Below are 7,258 nucleotides of genomic sequence, written 5' to 3'. Positions count from 1 at the left end.
TAGCACACAGCAAAGCAATAGGAGCTGTAGTCGCCCTTCTGCCATTATAATTGTAAAAGCACAATTTAAAAAAAAAATGAGGTAAAAATAATTTCTGGTAGCAAAGCTGTCCTTCAGCTCTTCGACTCTCTTTTGTGGCATTCATTTCAAAAGAAAAAAAGGGAAAAATATAAATATTTAAAAATATATATATATATTTTAAAAAGCACGTTTTCTCCTCTCGCTGCTTCACTAGTTGTGRGGGCGCGAGGGGCCTGAGGTGCAGTTCCGCACGGGGCATCGAGCCCTCTCCAGGCCAGCCTGGTCCCTGCCGCTCGGGGGGTGTTCTGTGCCGCGAGAGGTCTCCCCATCGCCCGTTCCTCCTCACGGGGAGGACACCWGGCTGAGCTTCTCCCCCGGACCTGGCTGTTTGGGGATGCTGGCTCCAAAGGTTTTGACCCCCAGGGGACAACTAATTAAACGGGGGGGGGACTGTTCACGGCCTTTTGCCTGCCCCAGACCTTGCTGCTGCTGTGGCAGGGACAGCTTGAAGCTCATGAATCAGCTCCCAAATTACCGCGTTTTATTTGATAGCRCCGCAAGACGAAAAAGCATCCCTGGGTGAAAAAGCCACACAGCCCTCTTGGTGTTTACACTCTTTCCTCTGGCCACACAAAGCGCTTTCCAAAGCATCCCAGGGAAGATGTCCCCTCGCGGGCAGTTTCACTCGTAGAGGGCCTTAACTCAGCATCAAATCAATCCGGCTGCTCGCGAGGAGCRTGAAGAGCTGCAAGCCCTGATCCAGCAGTGACATGAGAGACAGCAACCGACKGAGAGGAGGCAGGTCTGCCTGGTTRGCGTCAAGGGCTCGCTGCAAAAAAAAAAGTGAAGAGAAAACAAGGCAACGGTGCGATCTCTGCACTGGGGCTACATGTTACTTGGAAGATGGTTAATGAAGGCATTTTTTCCAGTGGATTCCCCTCATCCTTTTTTTTTTTCTTTCTGCTTTTTGATATTATAATACAAGCAGTAGGGAAGGTGAAAAGCATGCTAATATCTGCATTAGATGGAGAGAGCCGAGATTCAAAGTCTAATGTGTAAGAGGAAAACAATTCCACAGTCATCTTGGAAAAATCAGCTGAATTTGGTGCACTTTCTTGGAAATGCAGCTGGTGCCATACAGGAGAAAGAAAGAAAAAAACAAAAGCATTTCTTCACTGCAACATCATTTGAGTTATCACTCACCCTAGACCCTACAAGGCGAGAACTGCAAGCGCAGGCAGACCCCTTGAGCTGCCTGGCTTATCTTACATCCTTAGACCATATAAGAGTAAAATATAACCAGGCTCCACCTTGCACCTCGTTTCTGAATACTGCTCCCCGCAAGCTGCACACGCACACGTAGCAATCGCCTGCAGCGAGTTCCTGCTCGGTGCAACATGCCTCCGTGGGAAGAAGGGAGAAGCAAGGGTACTTGCAAGTTGCACACGTGTTTAACCAGGATGCTTCTGTTGCCAGTTTTCTTTGTTAATCCATGTTCTTTTCAGTTTTCCTTTAAGAACAGGCTTTTCTTCTTCATTTTCAAGCCCGCTAACAAGAAGCCTGTGTTTCTATCACGTGTGTTTGGGCCCGGGACAGGAACATTCAGCATCCAGTTGTGGCACATCAAACTCAGGAAAAAGGTCAAACCCATCAAAATAAAGATGCAAAACTGATGAAGTTACACGAGGGCACAAACCGAGAGGCGCCCGTAACGTCCGGGCCGCAGTTGTTGTGTTTGCCCTTTCCCACGTGTCGCTCCACACGCTTTACGTAATCCACGCCATCGGATCGCTGCGCTTTACACAGCCCGAGCTCTGCGTTTTGCCTCCGCTTACCCGGGAATCTGCCTCGTCTCGTGGATCTTTTCGCTGCTGGGATGTTTCYTGAAGGCCCTTTCTCCCACCGAGGCAGGCCACAGTACGAGCTGCCTCTTGGTCTCGCTCACAGCCATGCAAACCTCCACAACCTGGCTCGCGGGGAGCGCAGGCAAACGCCTGGGAAAACATCTGAATGCATTTTTGAGGCACATGAATATGCAATATTTTAATACGCTTTGGTTCGCAGCTTTGCCCATGCATCGCATGCGGGYGATGAGTGGAAACAGCAAATCTCAGTAAATGTTAAGGGAAGTTAATTCTGAGTGCAGCTGCTTATCTTGATGTGCAAATTTCCTAGTAACTCCGCAAACTGGAGCTAGAGTTATCTGATCAAGAAAAAGAAAAAAACACGATGTGAATTAAGCCCCTGATTCTGAACTTCTCTATGTGCTCAATTTTACTCAGAAAAGAAAGCGGACTGTTCGTTTTCCTCGTTGGGCACGGAAAATCGGTAGGACTGCAGTGTGACGGGCCAGATTTTTGAAGACGCACCGGTGCCCAGAAGTGAGACACTGATGCATRTAGGCTCTGAGTTAGAAAAAGGATTTACACCTTCAGTTTGCTATTAAGTTATTAAGACTGCTTTTATTTAAATGYAATTTTTGATGCTCATCAGAACTGCCTGAATCATCCGTTCTTCTGCCATGCTTTTGCAGCAAAAGGTCCCTTGGCAGAGGGGCTGCAGAGCAGGACCCCAGCCTGGTGCTGCCCCAGGATTAGAGCGGCCAGTTCTAGGGTTGGGTAGGAAATTCAGGCCCAGGAAGAAAAAWTTATTTATTTATTTATTTTCCCCTGATATTCCCTGTACCTCCTGGCTTTTAAGACAGGCTGTTTCAGGGGAAGAGTTTCTCCGTGCGGCCTGTTCRTTATTGGATCGCTCAAGTCTGTAGCTGCATTAAAGGACTAAAATTCTTCTGGACAGGTATGGAATAAAGCTTTTAAAATGAGTTTGTTTCTGGGTTTTTTTGAGCTTTTTTTTTCTTTCCTTTTCTTTTCCTCCCTCCTCCCCAGTCTATCTTGGGAGAAGGCATACCTTGTACAGACCGGCACTCATTTTCTCCCTGGCAGGATGATGGCACGCAGATTAATAAATCTATTCGAGGTGAGGCAGAAGGAAGCATTCTCTAGTACGCTGATTATCTGAATAAAGGCTGAATCTTCTGTACTATGTAATTGGGTCTATGACACATTTGGAATGACTAGATTTTTGTAATCATCACCTTCAGTGACACGTTATCCTTCGCATCGCAGCGCGCTAATGTGATTGCATACCTTCAGGCARATATAATTTGTCGCTTCTAGTTTTTTACTTTTTATAGAAAGAAGTGCATTCGGGTAATATTAGGGTGCTGTCAGAAGAAGTCTCTTCTGTACAAAATTTACTGGAAGCACGTTAGTAAACACGAGGACCTTACTCCTTCCAGCATTTTTCACAGTGTGTTTGGCGAAGACAGAAGGAAAGACAACTGCTGGGACAGAAACCAAGCAGAATGGGAATGACAGGATGAGAAAAGAGAGAAACAGAAACAAACACATGCAGCTGTCCCAAAAATGAAAGAAAAATGCATCTTGTCTGTGTTTCTTAAGAAAGCATCTCGTTCCAAGAGCAAAATGACTTTTCTGAGGTTTTTTGGTAGTTCCCGAGCAAGTTTCACAGCTGCCTCATTTTTCTCCCKGCTCTTTGCAATATCTCATCCACAGTGGGACCAGACATCTTCCATGTCTTGCATTGTCCAGTGACGCGTGGTGCTCATCGGATTTTGGTCCCTCAACATTGTGCATGGGGAGGGGGGTTGACATTTCTCAAGAAAATAGCACTCACAGAAAAGTGGCAGCTAGAGAGAAAACCCAAACTTTCTTTAAAATGAAAAAACGACAAAGCTGATTATGGCAGAAATCGGCACAAAAGCAGCGCACGCCAGCGACGCGGCCCAACGGCTACTGACGCTCCACAGCTTGGGTCCTGCTCAGCCCCAGCCAGGCACCAGAGAAGAGCTGAAGGGGTGCACGCATGGCCACCTACCTTGGTGGACACTTGAGATGAGTGACTGATTTGGCAGGGAAAAGGGGGGGAAAAAGAAAAAAAAAAACTGCTGATAAGCTGTATCATCCCCAAGGCAAGTGTCGGGCAGATGTAGCACCTCTCTGGCTGTGTAGATAACATGACGATTGGCTCTCCTTCAGGAACAGCCGGTGGGTATGGTAGGTGGCACCATGCTTGCAGATCCTCTCTCCTCAACACCTGAGAGAAGAACTAACGCCAATGCAGCTGTGAAGTCTCACTTGCAGAGTGAATGTGCAGATATGTTTGGGTTGGTTGCAAAATGTGCCATGAGCTGCTTCTGCATGTATTGGAGAAGTCCCTCAGGCTCTTCAGTGGAGGCTAACGCTCTCCCCAGGGGCAGCATCTCTTTTAGCAAGGGCCCATGCAAAGCTGCCCTCCCAGCTGCATGGACGCCTGTTTGTGGAGGAGCAGGGCGGGAGGGAAAGAAGAGCAGAAGAACCCAGCAGGAGTGTGTCGGTAGTTCAGCATACCTCTGTCGAGGCTCTGCAACAAACCTGTCCATGGCTCTCGTGGTGGGGATGGTCTCTCGTCTTGCTCCCAGGGCTTTGCAAGCCCCAGAGCCTGGGCAGCTCCTGGGGCTGCTTGCTCCAAGCCCAGCACGTGCCACCTTTCCCTGCAGAAATGGGGGCTGCCCGGGAGGGCAGGGGGAGGCAGCCACAGTGGCATCGGTGGAGGGTGAATCACACTGTTGTGCTGCCTCTTAGAAGCTTTGCTTGTGGCTTGTAATTTGCCAGTTTTCTTAATCGGAAAAGGAGACGGAGAAATTCATATTTATCTCCTTGAGCATATCTCCCACGGGCAATAAAAAATATCTTTTAAGCAATCTAAGCTGACTTTTAGGTAATCTTGCCTTAGTTCCATTCCCAGATACCTTAATGTGACGTTTACAACTTTTCCTGTCCTGGTATCACCCCTATTTGCTTCCAAACAGGGAAAAAGTTGCTGTTCCTGGTTCTTAAAATTATTCTCAGATGGCCTCACTTCAAAATTTATAACTCTATATAAATCCATAGCAACCATTTCTTGGCTGTTCCAGTACTCTGGGACATCGATAGGCTGCAATGTGCTTGCTGTGCTGTGGTTAGCCCCAGCTCACCTCCACGCAAGGAGACAGGAGCGCTATTACTCAGCGTGGTTCCCCGTCTGGCTGTGTTTCTCAAGAGTTACTTGCACATTTAATTTATCAAATAAATGTTGTCCTCCCTTCTGCTAAATCCTTTACACTGCAACCCTATAGCAGTTGTCTCCTGCTTTTGAAAGTGTCTCTCTGTAAATCAATGCGGTGGAAATGCTTGTGTGTGTTGTATTTCTCTTCTGGTTCTAGCTATTAAGGTCTGCAAATAATGTGCCTAGAGCAGATCCTTGGCTGATGTAGGCGGTGTCACCAGTGACTTTGCATTACTTGAGAGCCTTTTTATTGCTTGTATGCACCTCTTGTGCCCTTATGGAGTTGATTTTTGTTTCTATAGTCATTTGAAATCATGCTATGGTGAAGTTACATGCTCAGACCTCTGAGGCCAAGCAAGGCCTATCCTTTTTTTTCTTTTTTTTAAACTACTTTTTTTCCTATATTTGCACATACATTAGATGAATTGTGTACCCCAAACCTTAACTTGGGCTCCCATCACTGCACTAATAGCAATAATCAAGGAAGCTTCTACAGATAGGACAACTGCTTTGTGCAAGGTCTTTTATAACCACAGCGAGGACAAAAGCATGGCATAAACCCTAATTCCTCTAAGCATCCTCTCAGAAGTACTGAGCTCACCTCATAAGCAAGTGAGCAAGGAAACCTTGCCACAGGTGAAATTTCTATGGCTGGATGGTTGCAAAAATGGCTGGAAACCCCCCTGGGAGAGCAACAGAGCATCCCCCGGGGACGCGCTGCTGGAGCTGAAGGATGGGCTGAGTCTTTTCCCACAGGTGTCTGGCTGGGCTCCAAGGCAGTTTCGCTTTTCTCAYAAATGAGTTGGGTGACGGAGTTGGGAGAAAGCCTGTTACTTTCCCAGCTGACAAGCAGCGCAGAGAGGCTGCAGATACCTTGCAGGAGAGACTTAGAGTTAAACACGTTTGGGGAGGAAAAAAAAAAAAGTTTCAGGCCAAGCCCTGTTCCTAAGCAGGAAAGGCAGTGGCACACACACACACACAGAACAGACAGTGACCAGCCAGGTAGCAAATCTGCAGAGGAATAAGCAGGGCTACAGAGGCTCAGGAGCTGAGTTTGGGTCGGAAGCAGTTACAGGTGTCCAGCAGGAAGGACGTGGGGTGGGGGCGAATCTGGCTCAGGACAGAGCAATAGGTGGAATTAAACTCCCGTGGTCTCTTCCAGTACTGTTGTTTTTCTATGTCACTATTATATTTGTAATATCTATCTATCTATCTATCTATCTATATATATATATTTGTTTGCAAATACATGAGGAACAGGTATTCCAGGTACTACAGTTCTGTTTTCTGAGCAGATAGAAATACGGTGACTTTATGCCCATCACAAAACACTGACTTCTTTAGGTCGACAATTCTTTTTCTTGTTGATGCAATGTCTAGGCACCAGGCTGGAGTTCAGACCAGCAAAGTTGTTCATAAATATATTGGGTTTTTCCCAGAAGTGTCCTGCAGAGCGTCAATAGCTTCTTACTCAAGTGCTGAATTCTGAGGACATGCGTGTGTGTATATATATCTATGTGTGTGTGTGTGTATAYGTGGGTATATATACAAATATACGTATATRTGTGTGTGTGTACATGCATGGTTGCATTTATGGCAATGGCTGTGTCCAGCTGGACTCAGAATYGCTACGGAGCAATTACAGAAGGGGTTTCGGGAGAGCTTTGCTACCAGAAAGCCGGAGGCAAAGCAAGGCGTCTTCGCAAAGGTCGATGGCAAAAATCGCCGGTGAGCTTGGCTAACTTCTGCAGCTGGTAAACGCGCAGCAAGCGAGGGGATCGATACGCAATAACGTAGCAGGTACCAAGCTGGTGCGTGCGGAGCTGCGTGCGCTCGTGCAGGATGGCTCGCATCACACAAAATCCAYAGCTGCCGCGGTCGAAGCCCGAGGCCTGGCGGAGGCAGGCGGCGTTTCGCTGAATTACAGCGACTTCCAGCCCGGGGCCCGCCAGAAAACCTGGGGGGAGGCGATCCGCTCCGGCGGCCGCGCTGCCGGCTCAGGCCGCGCCGGAGCCCGGCGGCTCCCGGCGACGCCGCGGGAGCGGTGCTCAGCGCCTCACCGGCGGCCTCGGGTTGGGATTGCTTTTTTTTTTTTTTTTTTTTTTTCCTTGGGTGTTGTGAATGTTTT

This window comes from Rhea americana, unplaced genomic scaffold (genome assembly GCF_003343005.1).
Source record: "Rhea americana isolate MKP2758 unplaced genomic scaffold, rheAme1 scaffold_25, whole genome shotgun sequence".
NCBI lineage: Eukaryota > Metazoa > Chordata > Aves > Rheiformes > Rheidae > Rhea > Rhea americana.
Note: the sequence above shows the minus strand (reverse complement) of the source record.